Source organism: Triturus cristatus, chromosome 12 (genome assembly GCF_964204655.1).
Source record: "Triturus cristatus chromosome 12, aTriCri1.1, whole genome shotgun sequence".
Taxonomy (NCBI): domain Eukaryota; kingdom Metazoa; phylum Chordata; class Amphibia; order Caudata; family Salamandridae; genus Triturus; species Triturus cristatus.
In genome coordinates, this window is record NC_140595.1 from 412983548 (window position 1) to 413007803 (window position 24256).

Sequence of the window (24256 nt, forward strand, 5' to 3'; positions counted from 1 at the left end):
CACGCCACAGACCCCTCCCCTAGCCTGAAAAGTCCCTGAGGGCCCCATCTCCCAGGGTCAGCTCACTCACGGTGTCCCTGAGAGCCCACCCCTGGAAGAGGTGGACTCTCCTGGAGCCCACCCCCAGTAATTTCCTGCCTGCAAGAGCATGGGTAGGAACACTTGTCTCCACCCACCCAGAAGGAACTTTATAAATGCTCCAACCAGGTGGGAGCGCACACACTTGTTTCCCTTCCTGTGCTCCTGAGGGTAGGGAAACTCAGATTTCTCCCACCTAGTGAGAGCAGTGTAAAACAGCTGCTCCCTCTAGGGTGGTAGCAATGCATTTCCCGGTGCACCCAGGTGGGCACATGTGGGTTGCCGGCAGGGCCATGGGGGCCCTGGGGCTCCCCCTGCAGCCCCCAAAATTGTGAGATGTAGGTGCCCCAGGTGGGCATTGAGAAACCCACCTATGACCCAGGGCTTGGGGTCCTCGGGCCACTATTGACTCAGGGAGGTGGGCCACACTCCCCCTCCCCATAAAAAAAAAAATGTCCCTGGGATGCGGTCCTCAGAGCTGTAAAGGTTTGGAGAGGAGGCTGCACACACCCCTTCCCTTAAAAAACACAATACTGCCCCAGGGTCTGTAAAGGTTTGGGGACTGGGTCCACATGCCCCTACCCAATATTAGAAAAAGAAAATAAAAAGAATTCAAGTTTGTTACCATGGGATCTAACACCTGAGTGGAGACATTAGTCCACTTAGCCACCAGATCCCATAGATTTTTCATATTACCCTTAATATTTAATGGTTACATCTGATCAATGATAGGGCTAAATAAACAGTAAATGCTGTAATTTTATTTGCATTCATTTAGCACACAGATCAATTTTGGTCCCAAAAATAACATTTTACAAACATTACAATTTATTATACCTTATTTATTCCTCTTTTCCGGGTACACCCAACCTGGTGGATTCCTATTGTAGCGAATCTCCCAGTGACCACCAAGAGGGCTCTCTCATGGTATTTCCTATGCTCACTGTGAACCTGGTAAATGATCTCCAAAATACATTAAAATCTGATTCTCCCTTGGACCCTGCCCCTCCTCATATCGGAAGGGAGGGATCAAAAATGCATTGCCCCTGTACTGACAGGGCTGTTAAACCTCTTCCTTTCCTGTGGGCAGGTCTCCCAGTAGTGGAAACATGCAATAGTCAAGCCACTTCTTATAAAAACCCAATCTGGATTCCCTCTGTATGAGAAACTTCATGCCAATCTCCTGGGTTTCCGACCAAATCACAGCACAGAAACAGTGCTGCTGGTGGTGGTTGAGGAACTCAGGCATCTTCTTGATCAAGGAGGATCAGCAGCCATTATCCTGTTAAACCTTAGTGCAGCCTTTGATACCATGGATCACTCTACCCTCATTCAAAGAATCTCAAGGGTCAGTATCGAAGGCAGAGCACGAGAATGGTTCACCTCTTTCCTGGAAAACTGTTCCTTCCAGGTTCTGGATCAGTCTTGCTGCTCAGCCATTGTCCCCCTTAGCTGTGGGGTCCCTCGGGGCTCCTCCCTGTGCCCCACCTTGTTTAACTTTAATTGATCCTCCTTGCCAAGATCATCTGTTCATTTTGATTGTCATTGGTCTCAATGCCAATGATACCCAGCTGGTCATGGCAATCTTTTCTGACCCCAGTTGTAGTCACCTATCTCTGACTCCCTGTCTTCAGGAAGTAGCCAGTTGGATGGGTGGTTGCAAGCTAAAACTTAATGAGGATAAAACTGTTGCTGGGTAATAACTTTGGCAGCAACTTTCCTAGCCCTCTATCCGATGTTCTGAGCAAGCTGCCTTCCCCAAAACACCCAATAAAGAGCCTTGGGATGTGGTTGGACACAGTCTCATGATAGACCATCAAGCAAAAAAGCTTGTTGCTACCTGTTATGTCATCCTGAGACTATTAAGGAAGATTCCTAACGTTCTCCCTTTCACAGCTAGAAGAGGAATCATCTAGGCCCTCGTGCTGTCTTACCTCGATCACAGAAATGCCTTGTATCTTGGCTCGCCCAGCAAAGTCACCAGAAGGCTGCAGACAGTGCAGAATGCTGCTGCCTGACCTTTGATGAACATCCCAAAATACCAGTCTGCTACTACGAATCTTAGAGACCTCCGGTAGCTTCCCGTGGAATGCCGAGTGCATTTCAGGACCCTTTGCATTATGCATAGGGCAATTGACAAAAAAGGCCCCTCTCTGTTGAGACCACTACCCTCCCCATAATTGCCTGGGAGAACTCTCAGATTTCCTTATGCCCATCTACTGAGGGTTCCCAGGAATAGGAGGTCCTGATGGGGCAGCCGCTCCACCCTGTTTCTGCCACATCTTTGGACCACACTGCCTCTGGAACTGTGCCTAATAGAGCTTGAACTCCCTTTTCGTAAAGCTCTGAGGACTTGGCTTTTCTGCAACTAATCCTCTGGCAGCTTTGTCATTTTATGGTGTCTGTTGCAGTGGTGGAAGGCCTTCGGGTAGCCATGCGCTATATAAAAACTTGATTGCAACAACACATTTTACAATTATTATTAACAAAACTTTCAGCTACGTCCTTTCAGTCAGTGAATACAATATTGACTGGAAGAGAGGAATGCTACACTCAATTGCATAGTTGTCCTGGAACTTGTAGGGAACAGGAATGTGGGTGCTACCATTCATACCAAAGTGAGTCTACTATTCACAGAAGACCCTAAAACCCAACATAACTAAATGCAGTGACTAGGAGTGCATTCTTCCAGTGGTCCAAGCCCTGACATATTTCAACATTGCTACAAATTGATCATTGAGTTAAGCTCACTAGAATCATAAACAAGACAGTCTATTACAGCAACAAAATGTGCATGGCATTCAGAAATAAAATCAGGACAGTCTTAAAAGCTACCAGAACAGAAAGATGTAACCTTAAGCAAAAACATTTGTGAATATGTAAGACCTGCCTATAAACACTACTCTGGTTCAGAGTAAAACTCAGATTTAGGGCCTGATTTAGATCTCGGTGGATGGGTTACTCCATCACAACGGTGACGGATATCCCGTCCGACGAAAAATAAATCCCATTATATGCTATGGGATTTATATTTCGGTGGACGGGATATCCATCTCCATTGTAACAGAGTAACCTGTCCACCGAGATCTAAATGAGGCCCGCAGTACCGTGCATAATGTGTACTAGAATAAAGATTAATCGGTATATGTGCTGAATCTACTCCCTCATTTTGTTCCAACCTGGCATGACAGATCAAGCAATGCTTGACTTATCAATTACCAGAAGAATTTTTAAGCCAAATAACCTGAGAAGCCATCTCAAAAGATAGGGCCAAAGACTCTGTATTTCACCATCTGTTCCTTCAGAGCACAGACAAACCACCAGATCCTCAGGAAACTGTTGAACATTGAGTTTTTCAAACAAGTCTTTCATCAGTGGCTGTTTGACGCTGGCGCTGGAGACCATTTTTTTATACTTGCCATGCCCCTGGTCCTTTCGATTACAAGTATCTAGCCCATTGCATCTCTTGCATTAATTACCGCCACCGTTCCCTACTCCCACCTAGAAGCAAGCTCTCAGGGGGTACCATGAAATAACAGCCCTATGGCAGATGGGATGTTGGGTAAAATATTTCAGATGAAATAGCCATGTGGGGATCTGCTGATAGAAATGCTGCAGTTCTCCTGCATTTAAATGGGGAGGTGAGAACCACAAGGCTGGAAAAGACAAAACACTTCGATGTACTTGGGTGCTGCCTCTCAACCACACGTTAATTTACCCCTTAATTCTGTTTTTCACTCAAAGTGTCTTTTATTTCTCCTCCGTCCAAGTGTATCAGAATATTATAAAGAGGATTTAAAAAATCAGTTATGGTGCTAAACATTTTTTTGTTACAAAATCACAGGCATTAACTGCTGTTCAATGTATTTGTTTTGTGATCTACATTTTGTTTTGCATGGGGGTGTCATTGCATACTAATGTGCTCTGAGGGGGCAGGACCATGAGCTCTTATTATGGCCACACATGTTGTATCTCTTGAACCGAAGATCAATATCTACTTGCGGTTACAAATACATCAGGAACGTAGAGTGTACCAGGAGCTGGATGCAACTTTATAGAAGGAGGAATAAAACAAATTATACATTAGATTAAATTATGAATTCTATATGTCAACACGTATACAGTTATAGAAAGAAAAATAAGTCAATTGTTTAAATAAATCAGTTTATGTTACTGTCTCGACTCCCGACACTCAGAAAAGGAACAGCAGTGGTTATTTAGTCTGTCTATGGGCAGCTTGTCAGTTCAGCTGCGGGCTGCTCTCCTCACTTAGAATAAATTGCAACTCAGCCCAGTTAAAACAGGTGAGAGTACATATGACAAAGGTTAGCTGTAGCAAAGTCGTTTTTTGAAGACTAATCAAAACCATCTAAAAAAAAGAAATACATATATTTTGGAGAAAAAAAAGAATGCAATGAATTCAAGAAATGCCTGCATTCAATAAATAAAACAATCTTCACAAGCCTTAAAGCTAGTAATCATGCCAACTTCTACTAAAAGCCAATCTTTTGGACTCATTAATGCAAATGGCATAGTGGTTAATTCGTACTCACAAGATACAATTAATACAATTAAACACGTGAATGATTTTACTGATGGAAAACATTGTTTAAGTTAAATAATCAAATCCGAGCGAAATGGAAGCAGAGAAAGACAGCACGCAAAGGCTTCATTCTGAAGTGAACAGAATATACAGCTAAAAATAACATTAGACATTATAAAATGAAAATTGCAATGAATCTCAAGCTGCTGAATCCCCGGGGATTGGGTCTGCCAAAGGCTCTGATGGCCTTCTCTGTTCTTTGCTGTCTTTATTTAAATATTTTATACAGTTGTCTGTGTTCATGTGTAGTGCGAACTGTCATTTATATTTCAGTCCACTCTAAAATGGATCTTAGAAAATCGCATGCTGTGCTCTGCAGTCAACAGCTCTGAATGGAGAGCGAGGTTGACGTAGTCAGGACAAATGAAGTCTGATATTTAATGTATTTTGTGTGTACTTATATTTTGCTGTCATGTACTTCACTTTAAAGCTGATTTGTTACTTTAAGGGTTTAGTGACATTATGAAAAGATGCAACCCGAGTATGGTTTCCATTTAGCAAAGACATTGATGTGTTTTCGCGTCAAAGAAAGTGGTTGACTGTTGAATTTGTGACTTTTGACTTCAGGATTTACTGTTTACCAATAAAAAAAACATGCCTCGATGTGAATGCACTGCTCTCTGATTCTGTATTCACTGTGACAGAAATGCACAGAGGAATCTGAGAAGGACAAAGGGCCAGATGTACGACCCTATTCGGCATGTGCAAATGGATTTGCGACCCGTTTGTGCATGCAGAATCTAATAGGGCCATGTACAATCCCTATTTAGAGAGTCGCAATTTTTTTGCGACTCGCTAAATAGGAATTGCGAGTCGCTATTAGAAAGGGGCGTTCCAAGGGTGTCTCTTCCTAACAGCGAATCAGAGGCATATGTAAGAATGTTTTGCGACCGCAATTGCGGTAGCAAAACACTTGCAATTTACCTCCCTCTTCAAGAGGGTGAGAAAGCAATCGCAAAAGGGAAGAAGACCCCTTACCCTTTGCGAATGCAGGGTAAAATATTTTTCAGGAGCAGGTAGTGGTCACATGGACCACTACCTGCCCTTAAAAAATTAAACAAAAACTTTTCGTTTTTCTTTTTTTAAATGCCTCCCGTTTTCCTTTATGGAAAAAGGGCTGCATTTTTTTTGTAAAAACTGCTTTATTTAAAAGCACTCCCAGACATAGAGGTCCGCTGACCCCAGCAGGCCACCATACCTGGGAGGGCCAGTCACTACAAATGGGGTTGCAAATTGCGAGTTCCTCATTAATATGCACGAGGCATACAATTTGCGACCCCATTAGAAATCGCTAACAGTGTCTCAGACACTGTTGTACATGTCATTTAGCAAATCGCAAATTGCGACTCGCAATTGAGCGCAATTTGCGAGTCACTAAATGACGTGGTCGTACATCTGGCCCCAAGACCTTCTGCTATGAGCAATGCAGTGTACCTGTCATTTGCAAGGCTGGTGCAAGGATTTTTGTGTTTTTTTCACTGGCAATAGAGTTGTATTTACTTCTTAAATCGCAATGTCACGTCCAATGCTTGAGGTCATTTCGATCCTCATTCTGAGTGCCCTGGAATTGTCCCTGGTAACTCTGTACCAGCCTGGAGTTACATACACCGGGCGTTCCAGTAACTCCGCGGGTACGGAGTTACCAAAGCTTATGAGTGGAAGCCCGAGGTTTCAATGGGAAATGAGGAGTTACCAGGGGAATGGAAATATTACACCCAATTATGCTGGTTATTTCTCCTTTTGCCTGAAACTTTACCTGCTTGCAATAACCTGAGATTAGGTTGAAACAGACAAACCGAAGGGCTTCTAACGCTTGTTACAGGTGCCATCAGAAACCCATAATGGGGCAAGCAGTGCTCCTAAAATGTCCTTACTTTGGTACTGCACCTACTCCTTTGTGGATTGTTATTCATTAAATATGAAACGCCGAACAGCCCACTAGATATCTTAAATCCAAAATAGAGACTTGGGCTCGCCATGTAGGGAAGAGGTCTGGAGTCAACATTGTCTTTTAACGAGATTAAGGTCATGATTATGATTTTAGCCAGTAAATACAGCGGACACAATTGATCGAGAAATATCCTTTCAGCAGTCATTTGCGACATGTTTAGATTTTAGGCGATAATGTCAGGAAATAACAAGCATACACATTGTTTTCTGACATTAATTCTGCAATTTTTGGCCATTCTCCGTTAGCAAAAAATCTACTGTCATCTCTAAAAATTACTGGGAGATGCTCTGTATTATGGATCATCTCTAGATATTACCGTTGAATTTCTTGGTAAACCAGGAAATGTTGCAGAAGGGTTTTTTAATGGTGTATAGAGTTCTGGTAGGTTGTCCAGATTCTACTATGCACTCCTTTGCACCAGGCCTAAAATATGTTGTGGAATGCTTTAAATCAGGTCAGAGAAGACTCAGTTGTTTATTATAAGTACTTGTTCACCCACATTGCATCTCCTGTTGTGTTGAAAAGGTCCATTCATTTGTTTCTGGTAATCATAAACCAAAGTTTTAATTTCTGAGTCCACTGTACAACTGATAATTACTCAATGCATTTTGCACATTCACATGCACTTCCTCCGGAGTAGGTATTCATGCACAGATATAACTAGAAGCAACCGAAATAAGATATTCATCCAACTTAAATATAGTGCATAATTCAATGATTCAAAGTTTTATTTGATTCAGACCTCGACTGAGGTCAACAAATACAAACACATGATATAAGATAATTGGATTTATACTTTTAAGATTGCTTTAAAACTTATTCTACACAAAGTAGGTTAAAATTGACGAATAAAAGTACAGAGGTTTATAATTCTTCGGGATGTGCACTTTTAGAACAATTCTGAGAAACTCTTTCAAAACTTGAACAGGTTGTGGCAAACAAATTCATTAGGAGGAGACTTGCACAGCGTAATTAAGTTTTGAGTTAAAGTGACATTGTATTTAAAACGTATAGGGTTTATGAAAGTGAATGATTCAAATCTACTTTCAAAAGCAATATTTTCAGGTGTTTAACCTCCACCCTTTTTTGTGATGTAAGATCAGGATCTTTTGAGATCTTGCTAATCAACTGTTACCACCTCATTATGTGTGATAATATTCTGTATATACATTCAAACACTCAAAAGCATTTGAAGTCAGTTTCTTTTTGGGGAAGTGAAATAATTCACCAGCCAAATAATCATCCATAGCAGTATCATCGATGCTTGGCTAATGCAGGTTGTATGCAAGTTCATGATCATGTTGGAACAAATTGTGTTTGCGTAAGAAATAATTGAGCTCTTAGGAAGCGCAGAGTATTCCTCAAAACATACATTGGGGGTTTTACCTATTGATCAGATTTTACTAAACAGAAATTAAATTATTCTATTAATATTATAAAGAATTTTTCATACACATTTTGGATGACCTTTATTGGGATTCAATGACCTGAGATTATCACATATAACAAAATAAAAAATATTAAAACTGAACTTTTCCAGGCCTTACTTCCTAAAGAATTCTTGAAATGGACCATATGGAGATAAATAAAACTTAAATATCGGGGTGACGTAAGTTGTTCTGGGCATACTCCCTGTTAGCCTCACAGATTAACATAATTTATCATAATATAACATTGTAATTATGCACTATATCTCTTTTTAAATATTACATCGCTGTGAGGTAATTTCACACAGTAATTTGTGCCAACCCAACAGTTATGTTATGTAATTTGTATTTGTAGAGTGCGGCTAATAACCCTTGAGGGTATCCAGGCGCTGAGTAGGGCAGTCCTGAGGAAGGAGGAGGAGATCATGCCTGTTTTGTCTGGAAGAGCCATTTCTCAAGGTTACTTCAGAAGCCCATGAGAAAGGGGAAGGTTCTGAGGTGTTTCGGGAGGTAGTTTCAGGACTTGGCTGTGAGGTATGAGAGGGAGCATCCTCTTCTTCTGGTCTTCTTGATGTGGGGGAGGTGTGCTCTTGCCTGGGATGCAGATAGAAGGTGTCTGATGAGTTGGTGGAAAATGAGGTGGTGGTTGAGGTAATCTGGACCGGTGTTGTGGAGAGCTTTGTAGCTGTGGGTAAGTAGTGTGAACTTCTATCTTTCCTGGACTGGGAGCCAGTGGAGATTAGTGAGGTGTGAGGATATGTGGTTATTTCGTGGTGTGTTAAGGATGATTCTGGTGTCAGTGTTCTGTGTAGTTTGGAGTTGCGTAGGACATGGGCTGGGATTCTGATGTAGAGGGCTTTTCTGCAATCAAGTCTACTTGTGATAAGAGTCTGGGTGACCATTCGTCTGGTGTTCAGTGGGATCCAACTAAAAATCTTGCATAGCATTTGTAGGATGTGGAAGCATGATGAGGACATGGCATTGATCTATCTGATCATGAAGAGGCTGGTGTCCAGGATGATCCTGAGATTCTTGGCATAGTCCACAGGAGTGGGTGGGTGGGTGGCCAATCTCGGAAGGCCACCAAGAGGCGTCCCAGGCATAGTGGTTGCTGCCAAAGATTAGGACTTTGGTTTTCTCTGTGTTGAATAGAAGCAGTTGTTTTTCATCCAAGCAGTGATGGTGCTCATGCACTTGGTGAAGTTTGCTTTGGCGGAGCTGGTTGAGTCAGTAAGGAAGAGGATGAGCTGTGTGTCATCGGCATAGGATACTTTGTTGATGCCATGGGCTCCGACAATGTCCACTAGGGGTGTCATGTAAACACTAAAGAGTGTTTGGCTGAGCAGCGATTCTTGAGGGACTCCACAGATGAGTTTCTTGGGTTCTGAGGTGTAGTGGGGAAGTCTAACTCATTGAGTTCTGTCCATGAGGAAGGAGGACATCCACTTGAGGGCCGGTGCAGCTGGCCAAGTGCGAAAATTGAATTGTGGGAGAGCTTATTGAAAGCTGCAGAGATGTCAAAGAGGAAGAGTGCGGCCATTTCTCCTTGGTCGAGGATGCTTCTGATGTCATTGGTGCTTACAAGGAGGGGAGTTTCTGTGCTGGGGTTGGTGCAAAAAACTGTTAGAGAGCTGCTTAGGAAATGATGGAGTTCTAGGTGGTCTGCAAGTTGAGAATTGATGGCTTTCCCCATGACTTTAGCTGGAAAAGGCAGGAGCGAGATGGATCTGTTAACACGAAGGGTGTTGGGGTCCGTTGTTTGTTTCTTCAATAGAGCAATGACTTCTGCATTTTTCCAGCAATACAGGAAGGTGGAAGTGGTTATGGAGGTGTCAATGCTTGCAGTGAGCGTGGAGGAGATGATGGCTCTTCCAAGGTAGTATATGAAGTGGGGGCATGGGCCTTAGGGGGCTCCTGAGTAGATGGTATTCATCAGGGCAGTGGTTTCTTTGTTCAAGAGAGACTCACATTTGCTTAGCTGCTGTTTGATGATGTACGAGGTGTTTGGCTGGTCGAAGGAGTTCATATTGGTATGCTGTGGGTCAAATATGTTGTAGATCTTGGCAATCTTCTGTTCAAAGAAGTTTGAGAGGTAATTGCAGAGTGTTTAGGATGGGATGATCTCATTGTTGGAAGCTGCGGGATTGGAGAACTCCTTGACAATGGTGAAGATCTCTTTGCCATTGTTGGAGTTGGCTTTGAGTCTGAAAGTTAGGGCTTTTTTCTTTGCATCTCATAGTTGTTGGTGGGAGAGGTTAAGGGCAGCGTTATATGTGGATCTTGCGGTGGTGTTTTTGTTGATTTTCCATTTTCTCACAAATTCTTTGCCGTTGCGGTTGGACTCCCTGAGGTCATTTGTGTGCCAGCTGGGTCATTTGTGGTTTTTGTAGGTCATGTTTCTGGTGGGAACAGTGCGGTTGGCGCAGTCAGTAAGACATTTATTGAAGAGCTTGGTGTCGACATCTAGGTTCCCAGTGTGTTTGGGTGGGAGTTCCTATAAGGTCTTGGTCCAATTTTCTTTGGATATTTTGCCCCAGTATCTTGATGGTGCTTTGGGATTTCTGGTAGGGTGGCTTGGTGGGCGGGGATTTTGAAATGTATGATGTAGTGGTTAGACCATGTGAGTGGGGTCATTTGGGTAGTAGTGGTCCTATTGTTGGAGGAGAAAATAGGGACAAGGGTGTGGCCTGCTGTGTTGGGTGGTCCCTAAATGAGCTGGGTGAGTCTGAGGTTGCTGAGGCTGTCTTGGATGGCTTTGGAGTTAGGGTCTGTGGTATCTTCCAGGTGGAACTTGAGGTCCTAGAGGAGGATGTGGTTGGTTGATCTGATGGAGAGGTGAGCGATAATATCTGTAATGTGGTTGCAGAATTCTGCTCGGGAGGGTCAAGGAATGGTAGGAGAGGATTCCCTTAGGAGTGGCGTAGTCTGTTCATAGTTTGAAGTGGAGGTGTTCCAGGGGGTTGGTGTCTGAGTCCGTGGAGCTGGTGCAGTCAATTGTGCTTTTGTAGATGATCAATCGTCCTCCCATGTGGGTTTGGCCTGGGTGTATGATTTTGGAGGCGGGCGGGATGGCTGTGGCGATGTCCGGGTTGGAGGCTGGGTTAAACCATGTTTTGGTCAGGAAAAAAATGTCAGGTGTACTATTGTTGAGGCAGTCCCAGATTTGGGTAAAGTGTTTCTCGAGGCATCGGATGTTTAGGAGCATGGCGGACAGTTGGTGTGGGGTGATGGTGGTGGTATGCACAGTTGTTTGGAGGTGGTAGCATCAGCATCTGAGTGTGTGAAATTGCAATGGGTGCAGTAGAAAGGTCCTAGGGTGGGGGATGCACAGCAGTAAGGTGTTTGCCAGTGTGTGTTGTTGAGTTCGCGGAGGATGGTGGAGGAGTAGTGGTGATTGTTGCCTCCGGTGGCGGCTGCAGCTGTGGTTATGGTATTGCGTTGGATGGTCGTGGGGTCAGGTCCCTGGTGCTGGGTGGATAAGTACAGATGGCCTTGACTTTGGCGCACCTTCGTCGCCCCTGTGTTACAGTCGCGGTGCAGTCTGCATTCAGTACGTCCTGAGGTGGGCGGGGCTTCTGTTGATGGTAAGAATGATGAGTGGGAAAAACCCAGGCAGGAAGACCCGGACAGCAGCAATGTTACTTGGTCAAAAGGCTTCAACTGGATCAGGCTGAAACAAGCAGGAACTGGAGGCCACTGGCAAGTGGCAAGCTGGGTGTCCAGTTGCCCGCAAATGCAATATTGTGCAAACTGAACAATACAAAACCAACATTTTGCATTTCTCTTTGGATGGAGATTGTAGTCTCCCCAATGTACTCTAGGACAGACATTCAGTAATTGCCTTTTCATACTGTAATACCACTCTACCCTGGAAACAAAGTTTATTTCTCTGGTTTGTAATAATGATTACGTTTAGAGAAAACAATTCCAGGTACATGATTGAGTATCATCAGGCAGATTTAGTGCAATTCTTCTCTGTTCCTTGTACTCTGTATTACTTAATCAGCAGGTTGGAAGGAGTTCTGCAATACCATTACAGGTTTTTTTCATGTTCTCTTTCATGGCCATCCTTTTTAATAGGCTTTATTGTATGTTTAAATGTCTGCCCTGGTGAAAGAATGTCTAAATCTATTGTGCAATAATTAATGTTTCCGGGAATCCCTTAAGGTAATAAGTAATATTAAAGAATAGCAAGTGCAGAGCACAGCATTTTTGTGTGCTTTGGGAGGCAGAAAGAACATTACCATACCCTAAAGCTGAGTACTTTATAATATTGTGTTGTAACCAGCTAATTTGCAGGGTACAAAACAAAAACATGTCATCTGAAGACTGCAGCCTGATATTTCATATCCTGTGCACTGTAACTAGACACCTTGTTCCATTGTAGCTGGAGGTTGGATTGAAATTACCCCTTTAATACCAGATTGTGACACGTTCTCATCTCATTTTAGAAAGAAAACATAGTTTTACATCTAAAGTATTAAATAAAGGGCACCGTTTTCTCATGATTAGAACATATAATTGTTTTAGGCATACATTCCTTCTTAACTCGACTGATGACATACACTTATTTTGTCACCTTCATCGTTTAATGTCGCTTAACACCAATTCTTTCTTTTTAAAACTGTTTCCAAAGGAATGAACCATTTAAGCTGCCACATTATTTTAGATGCAATTTCTTTTATTATTCCCACTCCAGTTGCCATCTCAGAAGTGGTACACACCCACTCTGTAGATGTCTGTTTTCTTCTCTAGTGGAAGGCCATGTAAGAATTGAGCAGATGTGGTGAAAGGACATAACAAAGCTCCATAACATGTGATGAAATGTGACAGTATTTCATGATTTTATAAAATGAGACTTCTCCGGGTAAATTCTAAGTGGTCCATGTAGAGTGGGTGAGATGAGAAACCGGGTAAAAATAATCAGGATTCTTGTCTGCTCCAATGACAGCTGCCTCACCCCATTTACAGGCGGGTGAACTACTGCGTGTTCTATGACAGAGCTGCAGATGAATCCACCATTAGAAAATCTACTCCTGTGTAGGCGACTGGAAAAATTGCATCACAAGTACTGCCCTTTTGAGGACAGAACTCCAATGTTTTTTTTATTTTCGTTCATCAGCACCTTGGCAGGTGCAGCGGAAGCTTAGAAACATTCCTTTTTTTGTTTTACAGAAAAAAAGCTTTCTGAGTTTGTTTTTGCAAGACAAATAAATACCAACCGGTCCCTCATGACATGAAAGAATAGAAAACATCACAATTTTGCAAAAGGGCTCCCACCATGTCAGTGGGAGAAATGTTGATGAAAATGCCCCACCCAAGCGGCAGATAAACCTCAATATTGTCATTGGGCTTTTATTGGCCCAGCAGAGGTGGGACCTCCACCACCTCATCTGCTTGGCAGCCCACCTCCAAAGTGCCACATGACCTCCTAATTTTGCTCTAATCCATGAAATCCTCTTGGAAGTTGAGATTAATTTCCCTTAACGGGATACAAGGAATGTGAGAGTGACAGAGGCAGCAATGGGGACCTCAGATAAAGTGTACTTTTTAACTTCAACAACTGCTGCAAAATGCAAACACTCAAGTATCAGACGAGCATGTTGTTATAGTGAGGGCTTTAAGTTGGATAAAAGAAAAATGTGGCGTGGTCAAAGAGTCATGACCGACAGTCCTTTACAAGGGGCGTGGCCTATGTAATTAAGGGTATGACCCAAATCAAGTGAATGTAGAATACACTGTCTCACAAATTCTAACAGTGAGTAGGCTTCCTGAGATGTATGAAGGTATAAGGACACAACAACACAATTTAGAAAGTGAGCACACTAAAAAGAAGGCTGAAAAAAATTCTGCCAGGGGTCAGAGGGGAAAACTGCCTTCATCACATCTCTGTATCGGAGCCAGTGCATCCTGGGCCCAAGGACAGGAAAGGAAATTGGTCCCATGGTGGTGGTTTGATTTATATACAGCAGGCCCCAGAACCTCTATACCTACTACACGAATGGAAACTACGGCCCTGCCCTGTGTTTTGCCGATCTGTTATTTCTTTTGCAAATTCATTTGCCTTCCAAGCTGGTTCAGGAACCAGAATGAGTACAGGACCACCTGCCTCCTCCAGCAGCAAACAAATAATGACAGAATACATGCTATCAGTTAAACTGCCCATAGGCTCCATGGCTTACCATTTACGATTGCAGTGTTGAATGATATGCTGTTAGAAAATTGGGCTGTTGGTTGCCTGGGGTGTGAGCCCTGGTCAAGCAGCAACCACAATCCTAGTCAAGGGAAGGCACAAGCAAACCCCAAATTAACCTGCGCTCACTACTGTATAAGCATGTGGAAACGCAGCATGCCTCCGATTATGTTGAGAGCAGAAGAGAATAAAGACTGAAAAACATTATTTTTTTAAATGTTTGAAAAAATTGGAAAACACTTAAAAAAGACCAACAGACTTCACAACGAATAGAAACTGAGAACAGAAAAACCTAAACATAATCACTACATTTCCATCTAGCCATTCCTATGATTGACTCTTCCATTACTCTACATTGAATTGGCTGGAGCTGGTTCTCTATCTAGGTTGCCAAACTCATGCACTTAATGTCTGCATAAAAATCCACAATCACATTGAACTACAAAGGGAACAAAAAAACTTACTCTTACCATCCATATAATCACAAAATGGAGATGATGAACTGTATAGTCTTTAAAATAGGTATCCATAATTGCGCGTTAAACAAATTTCACAATAAATAAAGTTTAACCCCATGCAATAAAAAAGAAACTGAGGTGATTGTAGCACTGAATACGTTTGTACAGAGTGGCGTTTGATGATTTGGGAGAGTTGATAGATTATAAAGTAATTTTTCCTAAAGGATAGGCGAGGCTGTACAGACACTAGAGTAATTGAAGCTATTTGAAGAGAGGTAAAATGTAGGTGCAGGAGGATAGTGAAGAAGAGGAGGAAAAGTAGGGGGTGTAGGGTACTAAAAAAAGGACAAGATCAGTCACTGAGGCATAGATGAGGTTTGTAACGTGTACATACATATACATCTGTGTCTCCTTTTGTGAACATATTTTAGGGCCATAGATGGAGGTGGGAAGGTTTAAACGTGACAATTCGGAAGTATTTCTAAATGAGTATTGGGTGTAGGGTGGCAAAGAATGAGGTTGATAATTGGTGGAGTGTTAAGTTTCGAGAGGTTGGATACTGGCATGTATTGATGAAAGGTGGAGTGGAACACAGTGCTTGAAACCCTAAGGATTAGGGAGTGCTGGATGAGAGAAATGCAGTGGAGCAGGGCAGCAATGTGAAATATATCTCACTTTTTTATTTTGGAGAAAATATTGAGGTAGAGTTGCCTAACTAAGAGTTGATTTATCTAATCTAATTGATCTAATCCACCACTGAGGTAAGGCAAACAATATTTTGGCTAGTTTTCAACTAATCTTGCACAACTAGATTAAAAAATGTGCTGCATATCCTAAATGCTAGGTTTAAACTTGTGGTTCTGGCTTCTTCACTGCAGGCTTAGGTTAAGCATTTCAAACAGCATTGGGCGTTCTCACTATTAAACTAAAAACTAATCTCAGACTCTGTATTAGACATACTTTACTATACAAAAGACTTTTCTAACCACCCACAATTATTATATTTATTTGCTTTGAAATAGCTCTGTACATCATGGCTTCACATAAGAAGTCCAGAATGCAATGCTTGCCGCAAAATTGGAAGCAATTACCCAATCAGCATTGAAATCAGTGGGTGGGAGTTTGGTACCCTGGTTATTTAACTGCTAAAAATGGAGAGCCAAAGGGGTGTGCTCTAGATTTGCAAGCAGTCTGGGTCTTTGCATCATGTTGTAAGCACCTTTGCAACCTCTTATGTAAATTGCATGTGCATGATTAAAACAAATAATAGCGTATTTGTATATAGCACTTTGTTCTCTGGTTTTAATGTGCAGCTAGTAACAGGTGTTGCTTATACTAACTTTAATTTACTTACATTTTCTAAACTTCCAAACATTAAAGAGTGGATCGGCCCTGCTGAAGTTCAATTTGATTTCCGCAGCAAGTTCTTAACTGCTAATGTAGACTCCTGGATATAAATAAAGCGTAAGTAAAGTGCATTTTGAAAACGAGTCCAAGCAGGCATATAATTCTCTTTTTGCAAAAAATAAAACACCAGCAGCTTCCAAAACTACTTTCCTATAGTGTATATTTGTATCTCCACTGCACATAAACCAAATATTAATATATATCTTATATATGTGTATGTATATACATACATATATATATCAAAAACCGCAGTCCAGCCTCATACAGCAACTTCCGCCCAGGAAATCTGGCACGGACCTCTTTTACTCTCCTTCACAAAATTACGGATAGCCACATCCAATATGCGGTGAGCAGTGCAGAAATTTATTCAGGCAATAATACATCCTGGATCACATTGATCTGCCTGCTATAAAGCCTGATTGATCAATGTGAATTGCATACTGAGCCATAGATGTAAATCGATTTGCCCACATTTTCATCAAAATTTTATAATCTACATTTAGGAGACTAATTGGCCTATACGAGCCAACTTCCCTAGGATTTTTACCCTTTTGAACAAAGCTAACTATTGATGATTCCTTAAATGCTGTTGGAATTTCCCCTCCTGCACTAACAAAGTGAAAAAGCTCAAGCATAAAAGGAAGTAATTCTGCCGAGAAAACTTTATAAAATTCGGTCGGCAAACCATCATTCCCGCAAGCCTTACCTCCAGGCATCGAAGTTAAAGCCCTGGAAATTTCTTCTACCGAAAAGTCGGCCACTAAGGCCTCTTTTTGACCTGTTGAAAGTTGAGGGAGAGCTAGATCTTCAAAATAAAACTGTATAGCATGATTAGCTACCTGGTATTCAGTTGAGTAAAGGTCTTTATAATGATCTATAAAGATTTTAGAAATATTATCTTGTCCCGAAACTAGATTCTGGGTTCCAGGAATTAGCACTTCATTAATTACTGCCGTTTCTTGTTTAACCCTAGTTGACCATGCCAGTAATTTCCCTACCATCTGGCTATCTTCATAGGTTTTTTGCTGATATGCTTTAGTACTGGATATCTCTTCCATGATGAAAAATTCCCTCAATTCCTGTTTGACCCTGTTAAGTTCCTCTCCGGTTACCTGACCCCTGATAGAGCAGCCTCTCCTTTTATTTGTCAAAGCCATCTCCACTGCTTTCTGGAGTTCTTCAATACGAGCTTTACGCTCTCTAACTTGCGCAGCCATAAAAGCTATCATTTGTCCTCTAATTGCTGCTATAAACGCCCCCCAAACTGAAAAAAGACTTGCTGTTCCTCTGTTAATTTTAAAAAAATCCCCAATCCATTTCTTCATATCCCCTACCCACTGTTGGTTGGTTAAGAGAAGTCGATCCATCTGCCACCTGGATTTCTCTCTAGCCCCCAATCCAAAATCAATTTCTATTTTTATTAAAGAACGGTCTGAGAAAGAATTAGCCATAATCTCCGTATTTGAGCAGCTCAGAGAGTGTGATACTAGAAATAAATCAATACGGGAAGCAGACCTAAATTGGCTAGAGTAATAAGTAAACTGTTTTGCTGCACCATGAGCCCTTCTCCAAGGATCCACCAATTGATGATCCTGTTTAATAAGATCTATCAACTTCTTAGTCCCAGGTTTCATCTGCCTTTTAGTCTTGTTCGATGGATCTAATTGCAGATTCTGAATAAAATTGAAATCTCCTCCTAAAATGATAGGGCCTAGCGCCGTTCTTGCTCTCTCATTAATACTTTTGAGCGCCACGGAGTCATCCACAACGGGTGCAAAATAATTGACCAAATTCACCAAATTACCCTCCATCTTTACCTGCATCCAGATCCATCTACCATAAGGATCTCTATCAACTTGAATAATTTCACAATTTAAACCTTTTCCAAGATAGATAGCCACCCCTCGAATTGCTGCCTGAGCTGAAGCAAAATAGGCCCTAGAAAAATATCTTGGAATAAACAGTTTGGGTTGATTCGTTTTGAGATGGGTCTCTTGCAAAAATAAAATTTGGGGAGAGAAGGCTGTCAACCATCTTATCAAACCACCATACTTTTTCTTATTCGAAATACCATTTACATTAATGGAAATAATACGAGCATTAGTACCCATTTTTCAGCTTATTATTCAAAATTACACCAGTAAACATACCCATTTTCAAATAATATTGTTTAACAAAATTCTGGTTATTGCTTCTCCCTTTCTCTTTTAGCTTACTTTCTATATAAAAACTATCCTGCTCATTAATTGTTTTTACATCACCACCCTTTCCCTGTGTCACAACCCAAACCCAACCCTCCCCAAGAACCCCATGACCCTTAGCAGTAGGGGAATTGGCCGCCCTACCCACTGCTGGCCCTACCTGGGAGCCCTGCATAACAGGTGCCCTGGTATTGCGCCATAAAGTAATTTGCTGCCCGCCTCTCCCTTAAAAAAAAAAAAAAAAAAAGAACCTCCAGAAAAAAACATTGAAAAACGGTAAGGACAGCTCATAACAATATGAAAAGCTGTTGATTCCTATTACTTGTCCTTCATGATTCACTGGAGCATCTCCTGAGCTTCATCCAGATTTGAGAACAAGTGAAACTTCCCATGGACCAGGACTTGTAGTTTCAACTGCTGGGCGATAGCTGCTTGTGCCCCCTGTGCCTTGAATAGATAAAGGAGTTTAACAAACTCCTTTCGGCGTCGTGCAGCTGAAGCACTCATATCTGAAAAATTACGGCAAAGGGGGACCTCAGATGAAGAAAATTGCTTTTTTTGAATAGCCCTGGTCAATATTTGCTCTTTTATACGATAATCTGAAAAATTCACTAACATAGTTCTAGGAAGTTTGGAGTTAGGGAAGGGCTGAGCTGGAACTGTATGAGCACGGGTGATCGTAAGGTCCCCAGTGAACTCAGGAAGAACTGTATTTTTTATGAAGGCCTGCACCCATTGAACTGGTTGGGATCCCTCACATCCCTCCGGAACTCCAACCAGACGAAGATTAGTCCGACGAGCATGATTTTCCAATTCTTCCAATTTCAATTCCAAAGCGTTCTTTAATTTTTTATCCTCTGAGACCTGTTGATGAATTGAGGTCATCTGATCTTCTAGCTGGGAAATTCGAGACTCGGCTTCCTGTAGTCGAATCGGCATAGCCCCCACCACCTCTTCAATTTTGGATAATCGTGCATGCAATGCTGCAATTTCAGTTGCCTGGGTAACTTTCATTTCTCTGATCCCCTCAAGAATTAAATTGAGCATGCTTTTTATATCGCACTGGAAACTGAATCCAGATTCTGTTGTTGACCCTTTTGCTGATCCATTCCCAGGACCTGACGCGGGTCCTGTTGGTTCCAAAAATACTTGATTAGGACGTTTATCCAACTCCAATGGTAAAACGGGAGGGGAGGAATGCCCCATTGGGCGGAAGAGCAGAGGAGGTACACAAGAAGGGGTTAGCAAAGGAGAGGGAGGCTGGGATTGATCAACTTGGGGAGTCCTTACACTCTGAGTGTCCAGCTTGGGAGACTGTTGCGGCGGTGAAGGTAGAGACTGTATTAAAGGTTGAGAAGGTTTAATTTTCTGAAAAATCAAATACTCCTTGTTCTTGCCTGCCGATAGACTGGAAGAGTTTATACAGGCGTCTATACACGGGTCCTCTTGATTTTCCGTTAAAAGACTTCTGCCCTGATTCATATGGCTCTCGCTTGCGGAAACTGTACCAACAGTGCTGCTTTCTATAACTGTTGTAATTGAGCTTGTCGAAATCTGGGAAGCATTGTCTAATTTTCCCTGTGACCCACCTTGCTCACCTTCAGCTTCACCTTGATCTGTAAGCTCCTCCCCAGAGCTTGAACAATCAGCTATGGGGGTAGACCCTCTTCGATTTTTCTGAACTCGCTCCCGCTCAGCTTTTGAAATACCCTGATTTATTTTCAATTGTGTATTGCGAGTTCTTGATTTCAAGGGTGGGTTAGAACCTAGCTGAGAAGGGGTAGCAGGATTTCTATTATGTCTCCCCATGGTTTTAAGTTTTTTTCTTCCTTTCTTCCCTTCTGGAGTTGAAAGAAAAAAAAAAAACCAGCAGCCTCTGCTCCTCTCCACTCCCCTCTACTCCCTTTCAATCAATCCTTGTGTCCGACACTGTCAGGCACTGACGTTTCTTTTTTTTCTCTCTTTTCCCCCTTATACACAGTCAATTTTGATACTTTGCCTGTAATTGCCTGTAATTCACCAAATTACCTGCTTCTTCAGTCCTCCAATGGAACCCAGTAATACACCGATAGCCCACAATAGGGCCGCCAGCAGCTAGACCGGTAAAAGAAGAAGCAACACCAGCTACTCGAGTTACTCCGTCCTCTGCAGGCATCAGATGAAGCCTCAGATAAAGCCTCGACAGCCTTGACAGATGACCCCCAGACAGGCAGCAGGCAACAGGCTCCAGCTCCCAGCACTCCAAAGCTCCGGGCTTTAAACACTAAAGGAAAACGCTAGCCAAAATCGGCAAAAGCAAAGAAACGCCGAGACCACAAACCGCCATCAGTGCTTCAGAGCCATGTTTCCAGGTACGGGGCGGGGCAGCAAACACCGAGGCTACGTGGAGGCGGGATCTTGCATAGCCTCCAGTCTCACATCCTGTGTTCTAGTACAGAAATTATAATTACTATTTTAATACTCATCAAACTCCTGCAATAATAATGATGGTTGACACCGAAAAGGCATTTGACCTTGTGAATTGGGGAGCACTATTTTATGGTCTTGAAAAATTTGGTTTTCCAGATCGAATAATTACCATGCTTCGGAATATTTATCAAGGAGCCCAGGCCCAGATTAGGATAAATTCTAAATCTATAGGTCTAATAGATATAAAACATGGGACCCGACAGGGGTGTCCCCTATCGCCTGTTTTGTTTACTTTCTTTATAGAGCCTTTAGCAGTAAAGATTAGGGAGAACTTAGATATAAAAACTCCTATAGGGGGGATGTCCAAAATTAAATTATTTGCTGATGATGTGATACTCTACCTTAAACCGGAAAAGTATAATGTTGATCAAATCTTGAAGGAGTTCGCTCAGTTTGAAGCAATTGGAGGATACAAAATTAACCACAAAAAAACTGAAGTGTTGGCACTTAACGTTTCCTGTAATTTTCTTCCGGATATTTTGAAACAACAAGCGTGCTCCCCTGAACCGATCCGTTATTTAAGAATCTATGTATCAAACCGATATGTGAATCTTTATAAGCTAAACTATGAAGCTACATTGAGTAAGATCAAAGATTTATTGGGTAAATGGGGCTTCCTCTCTCTTTCCTTGATAGGATGGGTTGCCCTGATCAAGATGTCAGTACTACCCTTATTAATTTTTCTTTTTTCTAATGTCCCGATTAAAGTTAGCGCAGCATATTTTAGAGAATTGGATAAACTTTTTCGCCAGTTTATTTGGAATAAAAAAGCTTCAAGAGTAAAACTATCAATTTTGCAGCTAGATACAAGTTGGGGTGGGTTGGCACTTTCCCCTATTCGAACTTATTATGAGGCAGCATTTATGGATATTCTAGTTGGTCTGCTTGATAATAGGGGGTCTTTGGATGTTTTTTTTATGAGGAAAATGGCTGATGCAGCAGGGACTCAGCGTCTGGTGTTTTTAAAATCAGCGAAATTGCGTAAAAAAGTAAGATATAAGACGCTACAAGAATTCTCTTCTAGACTTCGGTTGTTTTTTTTGCAAAAAGCAAAATCGAGGGGATTTGAATATTTGGGGTTGTCAGAGGCTAGAAGTTTGGGCCTTTTTATTCATAGTAGTCATATTAAACTTTGGGAGTTAAAAGGTTTTAAAGAGTTAGGTCATTTTCTGTTAGGAGGCAGATGCATGACCTGGCAGGAGGTGCAGCCCAGATGTGGCACGCAGAATAGGCTCCTTTTTTTTAGTTTCCTTCAGGTTAGATCCTGGATAAATAAATATGCACCCTTAGGTAATACAGGCACCCCTTCAGTTCTTGCGTCCGTGTTCAGAATTAAATTGAGAGGCATAGGAAATTGGTATAGAGTTTTTCAAAATCAAGGGGAGCCTTTGATTGTTACTAATTTCTTAGAAAAAACAAAAAATGAATTGGCCTGCAATCTTTCAATTAGAGAATGGCAAGCGATTTCGCAGAATGGCAACAAGCTACTCAGGGCTGCCAACTTTAAAAGGATGGCTTTTCTGTCTCGATGGTAGGCCTATTATACACCACAGGCCCTCCATAAAATGTATCCGGATGTGGAAAATACCTGCTTTCGGTGTCAGCAAGCCGGTGAGGGCGGTTGGCTACATATTGCCTGTACATGTCCTAGTTTGAGGCAGTTTTGGCTGGAATTATGTGCTGGGCTTAGCCGTACTATCGGAACCATTGTTCAACCAGAACCGGAGGCAGCATTATTTGGTTTATTAAAACAAAGATCAAATCAGGTGATAACAAAAGGGGGTGAAATGTTTATATCAATTTCCTTCTTGGTGGCACGTTAATTGATCTTGCAGAATTGGAAAACAATCAAGACCCCAACTCTTATTGAATTGTATAAAAAAATGAAACGTGTGAGAACCTTTGAGGAAGCATATGCCAAAAGGGTGGGAGCGATTAAGAAATTTGAGTTAATCTGGAAACTTTTTGATCAAATGGAAGGACATCTTCAGGGACAATTTGGTGTAGAATAATTATTTGGATTTTGGTTATGATCAATAAGAAGGTCCAGGGGTAAGCATCATTTCTGATTTTCTTTTATGAATCATACTCCCGGGTCATCAATGGTATTTTCATTTCCTTTTCCACGAGAATGGGAGTATATATCTGCACTTGCATTTGCACTTTACTTGATCGTCTAAATTACACTGTCAAATGATATTTTTTTGACCTTAACTCTATTTTTATTTTGCATTTCTTAGTACTAGAGAAGGCTTGCACTTTAGTTTAGCTTCCTTTTTGGAGCACATATTTGTACTAGCACTGGCATTTTGTCTAATTGTTTAAATTATGCTGTTCAATGATATTCTCAGGGTTCTGAGTTTAACTGCATCTGCACTTTAAGTACAAGAGTAAGATGAAGATGATTACTCCTCTATAATTTAAAATGATGTATTAATTATATCATAATATATATCGATGCTCAGGGGTGCTGACTTTAATGTATGTTGTTTTATTCTGCTCAATAATTTTTTTTTTTTTTTTAAATAAATAAATAAATAAATAATACATCCTGGATTCTTTTCAGGCTCAATGCCCGCCATGACGAGTTTCGCTAGCTCTCGCTAGCTTGATCACATGATGCGTTCGTAGATAGGAGACAGATAAATACAACAATGTGCACTATTGGCTGTAAACAGTGAGAGTCAAGTGAGTGAACATGAAAAACAGACTCAAAGTAAACACATTCTCGGATAGAACTACTTGTATACCTTTCAAGTATGTTGGAATATTTCAGTTCGTAAAGAGAAATACAGAATCATGCCTCTTTAGATCACAGTTGAGAAATGGAAATTGAAATTGATGCATAGTGCCTATTATACTTAATGAGTCATTTATCAATGGGGTTAAAAAGTGAATACAGGTTATTTGAAAAGACCTTATTTCCTAAAAATGAATTCGCGCAAAAATGCAACAGTTGTTTCACTTATGTAAGTGAAAAACAGTAAGAGCCATGACATTGTACCTATAGGAAATAAAGTGCAAGTGCAATAGTTTCATAAAAAGTACAAAATAAAATGACTTCTAACATTGCGAAGGAAGCATAAGGATTCATGATGTATTGTCAGTCACTTAAAACAACAGATAAAAGCAAACAATGCATGACCATTAAATAGGACTGGAAGCAAATAAAGTGCAAGTGCACTAATATAAAATACTATGCATAAAAATCAATAGAGTCTACCATATTAAAATGTAGCATAAAAAAACAGTATTTCATAGTGGGTACTAAAAAGGTACTAAAAAGTCAAAAAATTGGGATAAGGTACCTAAAAATATAGTCTGTTATGTAAGTGCAGAATCACGTGCAAATGTGCAAAAATTAGTGCAAAGAGAAAATATTATTAAATGTCTTGAGTGGCTACAGTAAAACCTTGTTCAAGCCTGAACAAGGATAAATGTAATGTCTAAAATAGACAAAAACAACAAT